This window comes from Podarcis erhardii (assembly GCF_964252035.2).
Source record: "Podarcis erhardii genome assembly, chromosome: 3".
Taxonomy (NCBI): domain Eukaryota; kingdom Metazoa; phylum Chordata; class Lepidosauria; order Squamata; family Lacertidae; genus Podarcis; species Podarcis erhardii.
In genome coordinates this window covers 31,554,761-31,575,672 of record NC_138507.1, presented here as the reverse complement: position 1 = coordinate 31,575,672, position 20,912 = coordinate 31,554,761, and the positions used below count along the sequence as shown (strand labels likewise).

Here is a 20,912-nt window from a genome sequence, read left to right as displayed (position 1 = left end):
TACATGCTTTTTGTTGTTGTTGTAATGTGAGTGGAAGCCCATAAACTAGGGCCAGGGCCTTTTCAGTACTGGCCCCGACTTGGTGGAATGCTCTGTCACAAGAAACTAGGGCCCTGCGGGACTTGACATATTTCTGCAGGACCTGCAAGACAGAGCTGTTCCACCTGGTCTTTGGTTTGGACTCAGTCTGACCCTTATGTTTCCCTCCCTTTATGGTTTTGATCTATGGGCTACTTTTAAAATGAGGCTGCATTTTAAATTGCATTTTAACCTGTATTTTAAATTGGTTTTGTTTCCCTATTATGTTTTTACTGTAATTTTACTGGTGTTAGCTGCCCTGAGCCTGGTTCTGGCCGGGGAGGGCGGGGTATAAACAAAATGTATTATTATTATTTATTATTATAAAACTGTCTTGGTGTGCAAATGCCAATTCAAGAGCATGGAGAACTGCTATCTGGACATGCAATCATTGGCTGGTTCTCATGTTGCCAAGTCAGTGAATCTATGCTGTGCAAATGCATTGCTCTTAGGTAAATGATCATTAGCACATGATAGCTTTTTTTACTGTAATAGAATTAAGCCTGTTTAGATGCAAATGCCCTGAAATGCTGATAGACTGAGGTGGAAGTGGGAGAGTAAATTTTAAATGCCTTCCCAGTTTTACTCAGCAAGTCTCCTCTTTGAAGCTGAAGCTCACAAGAAGCTGCTACCCAATGAAACATAGGAGCATGAAATATACCAGTCAAGTCAAAATAATAGAAAGACTGCCATATTTATATACTGTTGGTGTATCTGTCCTGCCCTTTGCAATATAGTCTCTAGGCTGTTGTTATTTAGTTGTTTAGTCGTGTCCGACTCTTCGTGACCCCATGGACCAGAGCACGTCAGGCACTCCTGTCTTCCACTGCCTCCCGCAGTTTGGTCAAACTCATGCTGGTAGCTTCGAGAACACTGTCCAACCATCTCGTCCTCTGTTGTCCCCTTCTCCTTGTGCCCTCAATCTTGCCCAACACCAGCGTCTTTTCCAGGGAGTCTTCTCTTCTCATGAGGTGGCCAAAGTATTGGAGCCTTCAGGATCTGTCCTTTCAGTGAGCACTCAGGGCTGATTTCTTTAAGAATGGATAGGTTTGATCTTCTTGCAGTCCATGGAACTCTCAAGAGTCTCCTCCAGCACCATAATTCAAAAGCATCAATTCTTCGGTGATCAGCCTTCTTTATGGTCCAGCTCTCACTTCCATACATCACTACTGGGAAAACCATAGCTTTAACTATATGGACCTTTGTTGGCAAGGTGATGTCTCTGCTTTTTAAGATGCTGTCTAGGTTTGTCATTGCTTTTCTCCCAAGAAGCAGGCATCTTTTAATTTTGTGGCTGCTGTTACCATCTGCAGTGATCATGGAGCCGAAGAAAGCAGCTTACAATAAAAACAGAAATGCCAGCAAATAGTTAAAACAGAATGTGAAACAATAAAAAAACCTGCAGTTTAAAATGTAAATCAAAGCATCCTAAAAGGCAATTTGCAAAGATCTCCAATGCCATTAAACATTGTTAATGTAATATGGGAATCCGCGTGCATCTGAGCATATCAGCCAGAGGTTAGGGATTAAGAACATTGGAGATGGAGTTAAGATTTCAGGACCAAGGACAGATCACAGAGAAGCAGAACTCCAAGCATCTCTGATCAGGAATTCAGTGAGGACTGAAATATTTTGCTGGGGCTTGAGAATTTTGGCCACATATTAGCCCTTCTTCTCCTTCTCCTTTTTCTTTGGTATATGCCATTTTAAATTTACAAAGGAACACCCTGAGCTTAGAGGCACATTCAGGCACCCAAACATATAACTGTAGTGTTTGAAAAAACAGTATCGGTCCCCTCCAAAGCAAACTGCACCAACTTGTCCTCCAAAAACTCTCCTCCTTCCTTCCTGATTCAAAACTTTGCATTGTCCCCACTCTGCTGAAAATGAAGATCAGGTCTGTAGGACCAAGGGGGGGGGGAGTGTGGGCTACATAGGGATTCTGTTGTAAGCAAAGCACAATAAGAGAGACTGTGGAGCTGATTATATGACATGAAAGATAAGCAGGTGCTGCTTATCTCCTTGGGGGTTTTTTGGACACTGAATTTGCAAATGTCTCAACACTTCCCACTGTGGCTGCTTCCAACTCTGCAGGCAAAATAAAATAAATCTTTTATGAGTTCTTCAGTGTTATCACAGAAATCGTTGTGATGTGCTGCTCATAGCCAGGTCACCCTTCACATTAACCATGGAGAATGTGTAAGCCGTCAAAGTTGTTGGAGACGCAGGTGTTATCTCTGGGAAATCTGTCTCTTCGGATCTCATCTTGCCCCCATTCTAGGCTGCAGATGTACTGCGATGCATGTGTTCTCTGCAAGACATCCTTCCAAGACTCTGCAAATCAATCTCTTAGGTCCAGAGCACACTATGCAGGTTGGAGACTGTGCCTGAAGAAGCAGATAATGAAAATTAAATCTGGACAATTAAATTATTCCAATATAGTCAACTGCATCCTTTTAAATCATATCTGAGGTGAAGAATTGCCCAAAATTAACTTCCAAAATAATGCTTTCCCCCCTTATTTAACACAGAATTGTAGCAAATAACAAGTGTGCGCCACACTATTTTATATAGACGGCATGCATTGCCCAGTATTGCTGTTTCTATGCAGTTGCGATTTTGTAAAGATGAAAATCAATTTTAAAAAATAAAGAAAATTCATGAAGCAACTGACTGCGTAAGACTGTGCAAGAATGCAGTCCTGCTGTGCGGACTTAACAAGCTCCCTGGTTAAAATCTGCTTGCTATGAATGAGCCAAAAGACTTCACACCCAGGAAAACTGTATCTGACAGACAGCCTTGCAGGGTGAACATTTTTAGAGAAAAACAGGCACAACAATATGTTTTATTGGATTGTCTTGTTTTAGCACCCTTTTTTGTGTAAACTTAACCAAGCCCTTTTTCATGCAGAAATTGTTGTGTGGCTGGTTGAGTCCAAACCATGAAGAAAGAATTTGGAAACGGCAACATGAACAACCACAATTAACGTCACAAAGAATGTGACATCTTCTTTTTTTTTTAATGATATTTTATTAAATTTCCACAATAAAAAAAATTATAAACAATAAATAGGAAAAACACAAGAAAGATACAAAACCACAAAAATACAAAAATACAAAAGTACAAAACACTTAACATAAAAAAGAAGAAGAAAAAAGAAAAGACTCTTTTCAAATTCATATCCTTCATAGCCTTATTTTCTTGACTTCCACCCGCCCTCCTTTCTTGTATTCCACTTCAAATTTAATTTAGCAAATTCATTTATATTAGTTTCATCCTTTAAAAGTTCCTTCAAATATTATATTATTCAAATTTTCATCCAATATCTATCCCTTCTTTCATATTTTTATTTATCTTAATCACTTGAACCTCTTCTTCTCATTTCAGTGTCATCAACATTCAAAGATTTTGCAATGTTTTTGTAGATAGTTTTTAAACTTCTTCCAATCTTCTTCCACCTGCTCTTCTCCTTGATCTCGTATTCTGCCAGTCATTTCTGCCATTTCCATGTAGTCCATAACTTGCGTCTGCCATTCTTCCAAGGTGGGTAGATCTTGTGTCTTCCAATGCTTTGCAATGAGTATTCTTGCTGCTGCTGTGGCATACAAAAAGAAAGTTCTATCCTTCTTTGGCACCAATTGGCCGACCATGCCCAGGAGAAAGGCCTCTGGTTTCTTAGGGAAAGTGTACTTAAGTACCTTTTTTAGTTCATTATATATCATCTCCCAGAAAGCCTTAATCCTTAGGCATGTCCACCAAAGGTGAAAGAATGTACCTTCAGTTTCTTTACATTTCCAGCATTTGTTATCGGGCAAATGGTAGATTTTAGCAAGCTTGACTGGGGTCATGTACCACCTATACATCATTTTCATAATATTCTCCCTTAAGGCATTACATGCCGTAAATTTAATTCCGGTGGTCCATAACTGTTCCCAGTCAGCAAACATAATGTTATGTCTAACATCTTGTGCCCATTTAATCATAGTAGATTTCACTGTCTCATCCACAGTATTCCTTTTCAACAGCAGATTATACATTCTTGATAATATCTTAGCATTGGGTTCTAACAATTCGGTTTCTAACTTTGATTTTTCCACCTGGAAGCCAATCTTTTAATCTAAATTATAGGCCTCTCTTACTTGAAAATAATGTAGCCAATCCCGCACCTTGTCTTTGAGTTTTTCATAACTCTGCAATTTCAATTTATCACCCTCCTGCTCCAAAATTTCCCAGTACCTTGGCCAATTGGTCTCCATGTTAAGTCTTTTCATGGCCTTTGCCTCCATTGGCGATAACCACCTTGGGGTTTTGTTCTCCAACACATCTTTATATTTAATCCAGACATTAAATAATGCTTTTCTGACAATATGGTTTTTAAATGCCTTATGTACCTTAACCTTACTATACCACAAATACGCATGCCATCCAAAAACATTATCATACCCTTCCAAATCTAAAATGTCCGTGTTTTCAAGAAGTAGCCATTCCTTCAGCCAGCAAAAAGCTGCTGCTTCATAATATAACTTAAGGTCCGGCAGGGCAAATCCCCCTCTATCTTTCGCATCCATAAGTATCTTAAATTTAATTCTGGGCTTTTTGCCCTGCCAGACAAATTTAGAAATGTCCCTTTGCCGAATGTGACATCTTCAAGCCCCTTGCTGGTCAGTAAAAAAAAAAAAAAACTAATTGACTTTAATGATTTTACTGTGTTTATTAAATCCCCAATATGTTATCTGAATTCACTGAATCTCTAATATGTTATCAATGACCAGAATATTAATAGCATATCAACAGCTTCAGTCTTTAGTATAAAGGTAAAGGGACCCCTAGGGATGCAGGTGGCGCTGTGAGTAAAAGCCTCAGTGCCTAGGACTTGCCGATCGAAAGGTCGGCGGTTCGAATCCCCGTGGCGGGGTACGCTCCCGTTGCTCGGTCCCAGTGCCTGCCAACCTAGCAGTTCGAAAGCACCCCCGGGTGCAAGTAGATAAATAGGGACCGCTTACTGGTGGGAAGGTAAACGGCGTTTCCGTGTGCTGCGCTGGCTCACCACACGCAGCTTTGTCACGCTGGCCACGTGACCCGGAAGTGTCTCCGGACAGCGCTGGCCCCCGGCCTCTTAAGTGAGATGGGCGCACAACCCTAGAGTCGGACATGACTGGCCCGTACGGGCAGGGGTACCTTTACCTTTTTAAAGGGACCCCTGACCATTAGGTCCAGTTGTGACCGACTCTGGGGTTGTGGCACTCGTCTCACTTTACTGGTCGAGGAGCCGGTGTACAGCTTCTGGGTCATGTGGCCAGCATGACTAAGCCACTTCTGGCGAACCAGAGCAGAGCATGGAAACACCATTTACCTCCCCACCGGAGCAGTACCTATTTATCTACTTGCACTTTGACATGCTTTCGAACTGCTAGGTTGGCAGGAGCAGGGAGTGAGCAACGGGAGCTTACCCCGTCATGGGGATTCGAACTGCTGACCTTCTGATCGGCAAGTCCTAGGCTCTGTGGTTTAACCCACAGCGCAACCCGCGTCCCTAAAGTCTTTAGTATACGTACTTGCTAATACATTCTATTGAAATAATGGATTCAGAAAAAAATTACTATTTTGCTCTATATTTTTCAACAATGCAATGGCTCAACCTGCAGATTACCCAAACTGAATGAGTCACACATAGCCTCCATTGCAGGCCTTCTTGGACCTTTTTCATCATGCAGAGAACTGAAGGTCTGAGGAGGGACCTCTCTCTGTGTGTAAATGATCTCTCCAATAACACATGGCTCCCAATTCTGTAGAGCACCGATGCACATAACAATGTGGGTGTCCCTTTTCAGATTTCAGATCCCTCTGTAGGAGATCTGGGGGCAAATCCTTCGGGGGCGATGAAAGAGTGGACTGAAGACACCAGGAACAGTACTGTTTCCCCTTCTATGCATTTTTCCCTATGGGGTGGAGGGAATTTGTGAAAGGAGCTTGCATTCCTAGCTTATTGGTCGCCTGTAGACATTCACTCACAACTATTATGGTTTTTATGAATGGCTTTTAGGCAACACCGATGGCAAGAGCTGTAGAAATCATTAATTCTTCTGACCCTGCAAAAAAAAAAAAGCTTTGCTCAAAAATACATATAAAACCACACTAGAACAGCTATCCCTGGTTGGAAGCCAGAGCAGTCAATCAAATAACTATGCTGTCTTTTCTCCCGTACTTATATGGAGTATTTGGGGCTTGGGGAAATGTGCCCATTTTAAAGAGACAACAAATCTGAGGTCTATGGGATTTCCTAAGCTCTGAGATGTCCCGATTGGGTACAGGCTTCTCAAACTTTGCTTGAGAAGAGGCCCGTATCTCTCTGAATCTTAATCCAAATCTGAACCAAATCCATACCCCTAATCATTATTAACATAAAGGGTGCAGAATGGTTGCATTAAGATGTTCTTTCTTGTGACAAAACAATGTTTTCCCCACCTATTTCCAGTTCCCTCAAGACTCCCTCCTCCCAATTTGCCACAGACCTTTTTATCTCCTTTCCTGTGCCCATTTAATACATCCCGGAACAGCACATTTAGAACAACCGTTCTGTGCCAGGAGTGCTTTCCGCCCTCAATAAGATTTGTTTCACACCGTCCTCTTTAAACATGTATACGCACCACAAACCAGGCTTTATTATTCCTTGGGCCACACACCTGCAATTGGTTTCCATGGTGACAAGAGTTTTGCAGCCCCCATCTGTTTTGTTCTCAGTTCCGATTAACAGATCACTAGCTGGCGGTAAAAATGCAATTAGCGGGGAAAGGCAACTTTTCAGGTGGGTTCGGGAGTTTTAAAATCTCTCGGCAGTTGCAAATGCTGCTGGAGGAACAATACCAACAACAAAGACCCCTTTAAATAAAACTTCTGTGGACAGAGCCCACTAGGCCTCCCAGTGCTTGGTTCAAAATGGATGGTCTCCCTGGCTCCTGACACTGGGGAGGAGTACAGGTAATGTGCAGGGCAGTCAAGTCGGTTTCTCTTAATCCTCATGGAAACAAGTTGAAATGTTTGCTGTGCAGTCACAAACTGAGCCCAAACATATCTTTGGAGACCCATTTCTTTTTTTCTTTTTTAATCATATATTTGAATGGTAGCAGATCCATCTTGGATCTGGCTAAGACCTTGTACTGGGTGCTGACCTCCCAGTTGAAGACCAGTCCTCTATGGCAAGGATGGGGCACTTGTGGGCTACAGCTTCCAACACCGCTGATCATTGACCATGATGGCTGGAGTTGCTGGGAGTTGGAAGTCCAACAATATCTGGAGAGGTTTCCCACCCTTGCTGCTCCCCACACATTCCACAGTTCATCCTAAGTCCCACCAAACCCTTAAAGCCGAGCTGATTTAGATGCCCTGGGTGAGAGAGGTGATTAAAATGAGACAGTGTCTTGCTCCTTGTCTTGCCTAGGTAGCAAAATGGCACACACAACTCAGTCAATGTGTCATTTTGGCACCTGAGGAGTCTCTCTCTCTCTTCCTTCCTAGGAAACAAGTAACAATTGGTGACCATTTCATGACCATCAAAAACAATTGCCCAGGCAACCAGTTCACCCAGCCCTATAATTAGGCTGGCTCTTTTTCCCAGTGGGAGGAATGTCAATGATGCTTTTTTTTCACATGTTCAGTCACTCTTGCATATGTGTGTGTGTTGCATGTGTGTGTATCTGTCTGTCTGAAATCTCACTCACTCACTCACTCACTCACTCACTCACTCACTCACTTCTCGTTCTGCCTACTCAAGCCCAGATTCCTAAATGTATGTAAGGAGCTAGGCCTGGCCTCCATTTAATAATATCTCCTTCCATTATGCATGAGCACTTTAGAGTGACAAATGAAACTTTATCTTGTCTTCCGGAGCCGAGTTTTGTTTTATTTGCAAGCCACGACGAGAGTACATTTTCTCCCCTGCTTGCTTTCTGTGTCACGTTCTTAGAAGGCAATATTGGGATCTCATTTTGTCTGTCTGTCTCTTCCCACTCACTTGCCACATTACCAGCGCCTCATCAGTTCTGAATACCTGATCTTTTTAAATGTTTTACAAAGGAGGATCTCAACTGAAGCACAGGGTTTTGTGCAGTGCTATTTTTCTAGGAAAATAGGTGCAGGACCTCATCACAAACGCTTCCCTTGTTCTCTTAGAATGGCAATGGTGCCCAACCGAGAAGTTCCGGGACTCAGTTCCAGCTGATAAAAAGCCTTGGTTTTGCGATGCTTTCTTGAATACCTTGGACAAGGCCTGTCCTTTGATATGTTGCTTAAGCACATGAAAAGTTATGGGATTACAGTCATACCTCGGGTTACAGATGCTTCAGGTTGTGTTTTTTCGGGTTGCGGACTGCCGAAACCCTAAGTACCGGAACGGGTTACTTCTGGGTTTTGGCGGTCGCACATGCGCAGAAGCACTAAATTGCGCTTTGCGCGTGCGCAAAAGTGCCCAAACGCAACCCGTGCGTGCGCAGACGTGCATCCTGAATGGATCACATTCGCAACCTGAGCGTCCACTGTATAAGAAAGGTAAGCGTGTGTGTTTGTGTGAGAGAGATGGGTGATGTGTGGACAGGTTTCTACTGAGCAACGCCACCCTTTAGAATTGTCGCTGCATGTTCCCCCACATGAAACAGGCTATGATTGTCAGAGAAAATTAGACCTTTCAGAAGTGACTAGTGTCATCCCCGCTTGCCTGTAGCTCTGGTGTACTATTTACACTTTTATCTAGGCCGCTGAGGGTGTGCAAGCAAGTGCAGCCGGGAGTGTGGGGCCTGCACAATGGCGGGTCCCAGTCAGTGATCAAACACAGGAGAAATAGAGACTGACAGTTGTCAGTGCTCAGGCATCAGCATGTTCCCAGGTGTGTGTCCCTTGAGAGGCTTTCTGTGCCAACCTCCGTCGTGGGAAGCCTGTAGCTGTGCATCACTGTGGATGGATAGCTTGAGCAGAGTTCTCAACATTTATTATTTTTTCGAAATATATTTCTCTTTCTGAAAGCTGCTGTATGTGTCATGTTCCCGCCGCCGCCCCAGTGGCAGGCTGGTGCTAATCAGTGTCAAGTTCCTGTCAGCTAATGCTTTTGCTGTTTTTAGGATGGCAGCTCTGTTCTGGGAAGCGGTGAGGGATTCAGCGAGGCTGCAGCCATCCAAGGCAGCTTTTTTTCTCTTCTTAAAGGGATTTTGTATTTCTGAAGAAGGGAGAGTTGTGTAAAATGAAAGGGGAAGCACTGCTCCCAAACATGGTGTCTTGTACCACAGGAACTGACAAGCAGTATTGGAAGTTAAGTTCCCTTGATGGTTTTCTGCAGTAACAGGCTGAATCTAGACATATATATATGTAAAATAAAACGCTGTGAAAATGCTTTGTTTAATTTTATAAAAAAAAATTAATATGGAACTTCCCATTAGCTTACCATCGCCATCTAGTGTCACATTTGTATAAGGCACTTAAAACACGCTTAAAACATTATTTTTTTCCTTTTAGTATATAAACTTTATATACATGTTGAAAATTATAGTATAATAAGCCTTGTGATGTAATATGATAATGTTTACCGATGTAACATAAGAATTTTAATAAATAAATAACATTCAAAAAAATAAAAATAAAATTTTATGTTTGCGGCTGTATTGCTGAGTCCACAGTTGAGGCTTTTCTTTCTTTTCTTTTTTTCCAATTATATTTTATTAAATTTTCCAAAAAAATTCACATATACATTCCAATACATACAAATCTTTTTCTTTCATTTCGTCTGAAAACCAAGCCATTGTGGTTCTTCCTGCTAAACATCTTACCTCCCCCGTTTTACAAAGCCAGCAACGTACACCTTAGTTCCAGTTACTGAATGGAAAGAACAAATAGCCACCTTCTAATCATCTGAGATTTTACAAGGCAGTGACCACACACCTTTCAAACCTTTCTCTGGTGTAACCTTGGAGACTAAACGGGTCCCCCCCCCCAAAAAAAAATGAAAGTCGAAATGATCAGGATGTAGATTTCTGTACCCAGTGCCGTTTTCTGTATTTACATGGTGCGTCTGTGGGAAATAGATATCCATGCCAGAGTACAGTGCATTGCAATCCATACTAGGATTTATTTTTAACTGCTACAAAAGTGTTCTCGGAAAGCGCCAACTTTTAAATGAATACAGCTGTGATTTGCCTTCCAGTAGCTCTAATTGCTAATCTGGTTTTTAGATGTTCAGAATGGTCCCTGCATGCACCTCCTTAAGAGGCATATTGAGTCGAAACCAAAGTCCTAGAACTGCTGACGTGACAGGAAAAAAATGGTCCTTTTCACTGCCTGCCAAATGTCTTGTAATTCTATAAGATCTTTCATTGTGAAAAAGAAGATAAAACAAAAGCGGCCTTTATTATCCTAAAGGAAACTATATACCTTTCTGCAGTGGTGTATAAACCTCCTGTAATTTATTTTTATTTTTATTTTGGCTCCGTAACTTGTAGCGTTGTAGTGTGTTCTGTTCTGTTTTTTGAATGCACCATCTGGCTGATGAAACTTAACATCTATAGCCAAGGATTACACAGTAAAAAATGGGGCAGGGAAATGAATGGAATCTTCTGAACAGTTAGTTTTAATCAATTGGAAAACAATTAGGCTGGCAATGTTGGCAGGAGTTAAACTCTCTACCACAGCAGTGTTAAAAAGCAAACTCCCCCCCCCCGCCCCGCCCCTCCACCACCCAAAAAACCAGATGTCTTATAAAATGCAATATAAACTACATACATAAACTACTTTCACCCTGAAGCATGTCTTGTAGGAGTGAAGACATCTAGAATTATAGGATTGCTCCAAACAGGACCATAGAGCCACTGCTTACAGTTTAACCTACCTAATTCCTAGCATTCAGGTACCTTTTGATAATTAAGCCAGTTGTGAGGAAATCAGGAAATCACACGCAAGTCATGGCTGCACTTCAAGATCACATGCCATTCAGGTGAGGGCATTCAAGGAGTTTGTGGAGCCAGGCTCGTGAAGGGTGTGCCTGGGGTGTGGGTGTGGCCTATTTATTAATTTAAATTTATGAATTATTAAATTTATATACCATCCTTTGGCCAAAGGTCAGAGGACGGTTTACAGCATAAAAATACAAAAATGGCCTTGAGAGTGTCCTGAGGGTCAAGATAGAGAGTAACCTTCATTTGAACCTTGGACCCCACCTTGGGCCCAGAAAAGAAATATTTTTGGGGGGTGGGGAATTGATGCCTCGGGACTGGTACCTCGGGTTACAGATGCTTCAGGTTACAGACTCCACTAACACAGAAATAGTACCTCGGGTTAAGAACTTTGCTTCAGGGTGAGAACAGAAATTGTGTGGTGGTGGTGGCAGCGGGAGGCCCCATTAGCTAAAGTGGTACCTCAGGTTAAGAACAGTTTCAGGTTAAGAACGGACCTCCAGAACGAATGAAGTTCTTAACCCGAGGTACCACTGTAGTGTTGTTTCCTCCTCACCTCTTTCCAGGAAAAGGAGTCTTTGGCAAACAAGGGACTCTGCTTTAACTAAATACTAGCTGATACCCATCAATGTTTGGCATGCATATTTACACACACATAACAAACACACTCCTGCCATTCACTCAGGCACCGCTATCTGCCTGCCTCCATTGTGGGCTTGATGTGTGTAATAGGGAGGGAAGGGAGAGTCTACTGATTCTGGAGCTCCAACCATGGTGGTGGGGAAGCCAAGCCCTTCCATTGTTCGTGACCGAAGCTGGATCATTGGAGGTCTATGCATTTGTAGCTGTGTCTACTAGCCAGATCTAAAACTGTTTCTGCATGGGCTCAGACTCATGGTCATGGAGGCAGATAGGCACACCCTGGACAAAAGGGATGAAATGATTTTGCAAATCTCTCTTAGCAAATCATCTTAGAAGAGCTGTTTACAGACATCCCATTTCCTCAGCCATGGTTAACATATATATATGCGTCTATGAACTTGCCATTGTTTTATTCCCCCTCTTCTGCAGAATAGGAGAAAGCAGGCTTTCTTCTTAAACTGAGCGGCAAGAGTTTAAGCACATCTTCCCAGCCCCTTCTCCCACACCTCCGAGTCACAAATCAATCTGTGCAGACTAGGCTTGACATTATTAGTTTGTTATAATTCAAGATGGGCAGAAGATAAGTGCTGCTCAGCCACAGAGTCCCTCATCTCTTATTTCAGTCATGCAGACAATGCAGGCTTCGTTCTTGCTTCTTTTCCATTTAATTGTCATGAACGGATCTTCTGGGATAAGATTCGCTATGGCCTTACAGTATTTGTACTTGTGCAGTTTAGCTGCATGTTCATTTCTGGCTTTGTTACGTTTCATTACTATCTGCTATCGGGGTTGCATATACAGAAGATGAACAGAATTCAAGATTTACTGTTCACATGGCAGAAGTTCCTGATAGAACTCAATATTTGGCATTGTGGAATAGGCAGCACTCGGTACATGAGCTGCTTAACTTCAAAAGGTGTCACTTTTAAATCCTGCTTGCTGTTTCTGGGATCCTGGCATTTACAAGTTCCTGGCCCTCATGCTGAAAGAATTATGGGAAATGTAGATTAAGGGTGCTGGGAGTTATAGCTCTGTGCTTTCAATGTATGCTGCGACTGTGACCATAGTTTGAAAAGGTGATGACAAATCACCACAAAGAAACAAGATGATAGTTTGTGTGACAGGTGTTATTCTTCCAGTGTTCCCAGAATTAAAAACTCAATATATTTTATTTGTAGTTTGTGGGTGTATAATCTTTCAAAAAATAGTTGCTGTGACCAGTGCCTTTTTTCTAAAAATAAATAAATAAAAATGTTTAGGGGCACAGTCATACCTTGGTTCTTGAACAGAATGCATTCTGGGAGTCAGTTTGAGTGTTTGAAAACCAAGATGTGGCTTCCGATTGACTGTAGGAGCATCCTGCAGCCAATGAGTTCGAAAACTGGAACACTCAATTCCAGTTTACGATCGTTCGGGAACTGAAACTTACGAGTTCCAAGGCGTTCGGCAACCAAGATATGACTGTACTCCCATTTTCCTACTCATACTGAAATAATGCCCCTCAATGAGACCAAACTTAGATTCACAAAATGTTTAGGGGTATGTGTACCCCTGTGTCCCCGTAGAAAAAAAGCACTGGGTGTGACAGATGGCTCAGGAAAGGAAGTGTGAGTCTGCAATATTCAGTATTCAAATCATATAGCTACTTAACAAAGGACAGTCCTCTTTTTGAAGGGACACCTGACCCAAGTCAGCTTTCAAGATGAAGAACATATAAACATATATCAAATCCAATACAGGAATTCAGAAATAAGAGGTTTCAGTTTTTGATTTAGCTGTGGTTGTGGGGGGTTGGACCAGATTACCACAGCTCCACATTTCTATGATTTCAGAAGGTGTCCCCAGAAAATCTGGGCAAAAAGATATGATTTCAGAAGGTGTCCAAACCAACTAATAGATGTTGCTGCACATGCATTTGACACGATTTACTGGGCTGCAGCACTCTTTGAATTGCAGGTCCTTCACGCGTCTCGTGTGAGAAGGGAACGTGTGAGGACACGTGTTGGAAAAGCTTCCCTGAATAAAAGCTAAAGTCTTGCCAACCACTTCAAGGGACATTGCCATCCACTTCAGATCAGAGATTTAGTCCTTTCCCACTCTGTTCCCTCTCCCAGACGTATGTCCTTGCAGATAGCTGCCTCGCATGCTCCAGTTGGTATCTGTGTCTTATTAATTCAATCCCAAGACAGGAAACCTGTCAATAAAGGAAGCCGATTGTTCAGACTGTACAATTCAAAGTTGGTTTTAAATGATCTGAGGTGTTTTAAAGAACGGGTGGCGCTGTGGGTAAAAGCTCAGCGCCTAGGGCTTGCCGATCGAAAGGTCGGCGGTTCGAATCCCCGCGGCGGGGTGCTCTCCCGTTGCTCGGTCCCAGCGCCTGCCAGGCTAGCAGTTCGAAAGCACCCCCGGGTGCAAGTAGATAAATAGGGACTGCTTACTGGCAGGAAGGTAAACGGTGACCTGCCCATTTTCTGTTTTTAAGCTGCGTTCATAAAAAGATTTCAGAAGCCATACAAAACTTTTTTGCTTCGTGGCATACTTTTTGAAACAACAACAGCACAGTTGTATTAATACTTTTCTCCTGTATTAGTTATGTGTGTGTTTGTTTTTTTAAAAGGGATTAATATAAAAGATAACACAGTTTGCACATTCCCCTGTTCAGCTTGCTCCCATCATCCAGTCCCAATACAGTCACTCTCTCAGCCCATTCTATACTGAAAGCAGTGCTTTTTTCTGGGGGGATGCAGGGGAATGCATACCTCTAAACATTTTGTGAAACTAACAGGAGAGAAAACTAAAGAAAAAAAGAAAAAAGTTTCTTCTCTAGCACGGTGAATCATCAGTTCCGTGGCTACCCCCGATGGTGGCTTCCTTTCCTTTCCTGGTGTTTACTGAGTCTCAGATAGAAGCGAGTGTTTAATGTGTGAAACAGTGTGGAAAGTAGATGTCTGGTGCTTTACTGATGAAGTTCAGGAAGATGTTAGTGCACACAATCTCATGCCAGTGTGGAAGTTACTGTGAGCTGTCAGCTGCGTAATATGAGGCAATGCATGTTCTTTGTACTTTTGTCCATTTACTGTATTTATTTCCCTCGATTTGAACTATAAAATGGCGATTTTCTTGAGTCAAAATGAGAGTACCCCTAAACATTTTATATATATTTATATAAAAGCACTGACTGAAAGTGATCAAATTTCCACAGAAGCTATTACAAGAAAGGAGATTCAGACTAAACATCAGGAAGAACTTTCTGGCAGGAGGAGATATTCAACAGTAGAACGGACGCCCTTGGAGAGTGATGAGCTCTCCTTCCTTGGAGGGTTTTAAGCAGAGGTTAGATGGCCACCTGTCATGGATGTTTTAGTTGAGAGTCCTGCATTTCAGGGGCTTAGACTAGATGACCCTGGGGGCTCCCTTCCAACTCTATGAACCTATGAAGCACAAAAAATGGACTGTCAACAATAATAATATTGAGGATAATTCTAAAATAAATTTTGTCTTCAGCTCCCAATTGCGTCTTGGGGGAAAATTCAGCTGACAGCACGGCCCCCCCAAAATGTGCATTTTGGGGCTCTGCAATCTTGTGCATTTTGGGGCTTCATGCTGAGAGCACAGTGCCCAAAAATTACATCTCCCGATTTAATCGGGGCAATTGAGGAGTGTGTGAATTTACTGCAATGTGAAAGCACACTCGTGTGGCATGCAAATTGAGTTCCCACTGTAATCTCTGAACTGCAAGCACCCTGCTTGAATAGGACTTCGCCATGGTCAATATTTTGCTTGATACTTTCCCCAGCAAAGGGAAAACAGAGAGAAAAAGGCTTCCCTCCTCCTAGCAAATGCACACAGATCAGTCAATTATTATGCCAATATATCTGTGGAAGTAGACAGTTATTTCAAGAAATTAAAAACCCTACAACAACTAATTTAAATTAATATATATTTAATATGATATATAGATGTTATGGTGTGAATTAAACTGAGAAGGCTATGCTTATATAGAAATCAAATTACTGAAAATATGGACATAAAAATTATTAGCATGCTTGGTAGGATTGTCCTATAAATGTTTGCTTCTGGAAAGATGTAAAAGAGATACTAGGTCAAGGACTTCCATTAAATGAATTAAATCATTCTAGTAAGAGAAGAAAAGAAAATATGTTTAATTTATTGCTAAAACCCAGGGTTGAAATGGCTTCTAAATGGAAATCAGATATTTTGCCTAGTGAAGATCGGCTAGAAGAGAGGATAAAACACATTACTAAAACCTACTTATTTAATGAATTCAGAGAAGAGAAGTTTGTTTACAGGCAACTGGAATTTAATCTTGACCTTCTGGAATAGAATACAGTATTCAGACAAAATCCTGCTAGTAAAATTACTGTGTTGATTTGTGTTGTGGTTGAAGAGGATTGCTTGATTAAGAGACTGTGTTTTTTAATCTTATTTCTTTGTGTGTGGAAATGTTTAAGCATTTTTTAAAAAAAAAAAATAATTAACATCAGCAGTGATAAACGCTTGCTGTGTGAAGCTTGCAATGAATGTTTCAATAGGCCTAATCTGCCTTTTATTCACCTGAATGTTCCATTTCCTCTATGATAACTGGGTTAGGCTTGCAGTCTTCTCTTTGTCTACTCTGCATCCGTGGTAAGGAGGGCAGGCCACAAAACTTGAAAATGAGGCCGTTCCTAATTTGAAAGTGAACACTTCACTCTAAAGCAACTTCCTGGAAGACTTGCATTAGGCACATGATATATTCATGTGCTGAACAACGTATCATAGTCTTTAATGGTCCGTTTCTTGTTTTTAAGAGTAATCCTGTAAACTAGTGGCGTTAAGTTTTATGGCAGATTGAAAGCGATTTTCTCTATGCTTACTTTACATATTCTCCTAATTAAGGTAGACTAAAATGCATTTTTGGACCTGAAGAAAGCCATTTCTTTCCAGCAATCTGCATTTATGAAGCGAATTAGCTCATTTCAATCAAACCCAACCTCTAATTTAAAACCATTGTCAGCTATAGTGCATAATCATAAAAAGATCTCAACAATGAGCAGCAATCTAATCCTGAAGGTGACATTTCAGAGTTAGCAAACTTCATTCCCCTGTATAATCTTGTGTGTGTTCTTGAAAAAAAGTGGTACCACTCAGCCATGTTCAAGTGACATCTTACGAACTGAGAGCAACTTACTGTCCTGAAAAACATCATTTTCATTTGAAAGTTGTGTAACAAAGCATTCATAATGGAGTTGCCAGATTATACACCTGGCTTAAACATATAAATACAGTGGTACCTCAGGTTACAGACGCTTCAGTTACAGACTCCGCTAACCCAGAAATAGTACCTTGGGTGAAGAACTATGCTTCAGGATGAGAACAGAAATCAACGGTGGTGGTGTGGCGGCAGCAGGAGGCCCCCATTAGCTAAAGTGGGGCTTCAGGTTAAGAACAGTTTCAGGTTAAGAACAGACTTCCAGAACAAATTAAGTTCTTAACCCGAGGTACCACTGTATAAGAACAAGAGCAAAGTAGGCTTGTCTTTAGGACATTAGAAGAGCCCTGCTGAATGAACCCAAGGCCCACTTGGTCTTGAATCTGACTCTCAACATTGGCCAGTCAGCTATCTCCAGGAAGCCCTCTCACAGGGCATGAAAGCAACCCTTCCCTCCCTGTTGCTTCCCATCAGCAAGTTTTCAGCAGCATGTGCCGCCTGAACATGAGAGCCCCTTCCAACGAGCACAACAATGAGCTCACCTCCTCAGAGGTGCCAATTTGGGCCCCAGACGGTGGGTGCCCAACGTGACGTGAAGGCATGACGTTCAGTCATGTTGCATGTGTGCATGCATTGCTCGGCCTCCGCCCCCTGCCCTCTACGCTGCCATGGCAGAAACTGGACCAGGGCCTCCGCCTCCACAGCGGGGCCTCTGTTGCACAGATGCACCCCGGAAGCATGTCCACAGTAGGCCCCATCAGAGGCCCTGTGGGGTAGGCAGAGCCCCTGGCCTAGTTGTCATTGCAATTCCGGAGAGTCAGAGGTAAGGCAGTGGGCAGCAGGGCAGCGGAGGACGGACACACACTGTGAAAAAATTGTGGGTGCCCAGACTCCCAGGGCCCCTGGAGTTGGCACCAGTGCACTTCCTTTTCCCATAGCCAGTGCTCTAATGGGGTAAAGCTAGTCAGTCATGGTTGGCCAGGCAAGTGCAGGGTTTTTGCCCCATGTTGGTGCTGGCACTAGGAGGTCCCTTGGTAAAAACAGGGACCCCCCAGCTTGCTGCATTTTTTTGGGGGGGGTGTTTCTGTATTGTATTACATTTTATTGCCAAAACCATGTAAACAACAGTGACATTTTATATTAATATTTTAAATAAAGATGTTGCAGATCCCAAAGAATTATTTCTGTGTGCGGAGAGAGGGAGAGAAAGAGACAGAGAGAGAAACTGAAGATTATTTCTTTGAAGTATCATGGTTTCTACTTTCTACTCCAAAACAGAAAAAGAAATTCAGAAATACTTAATCTGTATGACACCTGTTTCCAAAATTATCATTGTACTGGGGGGGGTGTTTAAAAGGGCAGCTAAAACAACACATTTTTAGAAAACCTTGCAAAGAAAATAGTCAAAGCTAAATTTGTTGAACAAATAATGGGAGGAAAACAAAGTCAGGTATGACTTAGGTGACAGCTTTTCCACCTGCTCATTTCAAGATACAAGTTGCAGGTGCTATAAAAGCTTGTATTGTGCCAAACCTTAATTTGAAACCTCTGTCTGCCTTAACAAAACACACAATGATTTAGTTGAATGCACTGCATAGTTGTTCTGTAGTTTCCATTTGCAGTGATTCCATATTCTTTCACTTCATCTATTTCTATTTAAAAACAACAACACATAAATAAGAGAATACCTGGTTTTTGGAGTTTTTTGTAGGGTATACTAACTACAATTTTGTGTATTATGCATCAGATACTGCTCAAAAGTGAAATATATTTGCTTCTCACCAGCACCAAAGGAAAAAGCCTCAAGTCCACAATTGGTTCATACATTTGTTCAGGCTGAACTCTAAGCCAGCTTCCCCCATAAATAAAATTCTTTTTTAAAAAATAATGAAATCAACAGAGCTCTAGGTTGCTTAATATATACAGAATAACAGTATTCCAAAGACTGATTTTTATTTTTGAAATGGTGTGTTCCCTCTTTTTCTTTTTGCTGGACAGAGTCCTTTGCTGGACCATCTTCCATGACACCCATCTTACCATGTGCTTTCCCAATAGAGATGCAGGTGTATCTCGACTCACATTGTAATGCTCATCCGACACCCTTTCCAAATGGGAAAGTCTATTCACGCCTACATCCACTACTTGTGGTGGACAACTATTTTAATAATGGTAAACATGTAAGGTCCGTATAGTTAAAGCTATGGTTTTCCCAGTAGTGATGTATGGAAGTGAGAGCTGGACCATAAAGAAGGCTGATCGCCGAAGAATTGATACTTTTGAATTATGGTGCTGGAGGAGACTCTTGAGAGTCCCATGGACTGCAAGAAGATCAAACCTATCCATTCTGAAGGAAATCAGCTCTGAGTGCTCACTGGAAGGACAGATCGTGAAGCTGAGGGTCCAATACTTTGGCCACCTCATGAGAAGAGAAGACTCCCTGGAAAAGACCCTGATGTTGGGAAAGATTGAGGGCACAAGGAGAAAGGAACGACAGAGGACGAGATGGTTGGACAGTGTACTCGAAGCTACCAGCATGAGTTTGACCAAACTGCGGGAGGCAGTGGAAGACAGGAGTGCCTGGCGTGCTCTGGTCCATGGGGTCACGAAGAGTCGGACACGACTAAACGACTAAACAACAAGAACAAACATGTGAAGTCGCCTATCTTGGGGGAGGAGAGAGGGACAGACAGAAGGAGAGAGATTTGTTTTGTGACTCTTTATTGCTGGAATAAAAATCCAGTGACAAGCTCTCTGTGTGTATAGACACACACATTCATGCACACACAAACACATACACATAGCACTAGAATATCAACACAGAGGGGAAGAGAATCATGAATAGAATAGCATGAGGAAATGGAAGTTTTCTTCCCATTTGATCACCTTTCTTGGACATCAAAGGAAGGCAGAATGTCATGTGGTGGACACGATGGGAATTAATTATTAGAGACTGCACGCCAGATATATGTGTTTGTTATGCAAGAGAAAGAGAGAAGTGCTCGAAGTTCACCTAAAAATTATAGCTCAGAGTCACGCAGCATCGATGGCTCTTATCTCAGTTCTCCTGCAATGCACAGGTGAAGTATTTTCCTCAGTGCTTCATTAGCCGCCATTAGCCTGCTAAGCCTTCCTGTTTTCACCAGCAAAACAGCATTCATCCGACCAGGTTCTGGGCTAAGGATTTGTAGTTTCATTACTACAGATAGGACTTTTTATGGCTTTGTTTCCAGTTCAGGTTTGCTGCGCTATTAATCAAATGAAATAAAAAAATGGGAGTGTAAAAAAAATAAAAGCCTGAAAATTGTCCACTTTTAAATCACAAGGAAGCATCTAGGCTTGTTTTGTTCATATGTTACACTGAACAATAGAACCAGCTGCCTGCACACATGCATAAGGAGGGGTGCCAACTTGAATAAAATATTGGGGGGCAGGTAAGCTCCGCCCCACATAATCAATCAAAAATGTGGCACATGTACACCATTTGAATGGCAATGCCCGTTAATTGGAAGGAGGGCCTCAAATATTTTATTGGGGGAGACAAGGTGACCACAGCCCCTAGGAGTTGGCTCCTATGTGTATAAATGTTTGTAGGAAAGAGTGCACACTTTGTATGGTTCAGCTGTTTGTGTGCAGGCATGCAGACTGTACACTCATCGAAGGCAATACAGTGGTACCTTGGGTTAAGAACTTAATTCGTTCTGGAGGTCTGTTCTTAACCTGAAACTGTTCTTAACCTGAAGCCCCACTTTAGCTAATAAGGCCTCCCACTGCCGCTGCACCACCGCTGCACGATTTCTGTTCTCATCCTGAAGCAAAGTTCTTAACCCGAGGTAATATTTCTGGGTTAGCGGAGTCTGTAACCTGAAGCGTATGTAACCCAAGGTACCACTGTACATGAATGCCCTTTCTAAAACCTTGGCCAGCAACAGAAGAGAATGGAGAGTGACAAGCAATATGGCCTCTGATCTCACAGACAGTCCTGTTGTCAGAGCCACCCAAAACCAGTTCAAGACACAGGAGGGGCTGAACTGGGAACGTCAGAAGACACA

The 20,912-nt window shown here is 42.2% G+C and overlaps 1 long non-coding RNA gene across 1 annotated transcript; it reads right to left on the bottom strand.

Annotated features, from left to right (window-relative positions):
• Positions 1 to 1,822: 1,822 nt before the first annotated feature.
• LOC309339516 lies at positions 1,823 to 6,876 on the bottom strand. Its single transcript, XR_014155434.1, has 2 exons — positions 6,762 to 6,876; positions 1,823 to 2,465 (listed from the first exon to the last, which is right to left on the bottom strand). It is a non-coding gene; the product is annotated as an uncharacterized lncRNA (long non-coding RNA).
• Between the last annotated feature and the right edge of the window lie 14,036 nt (positions 6,877 to 20,912).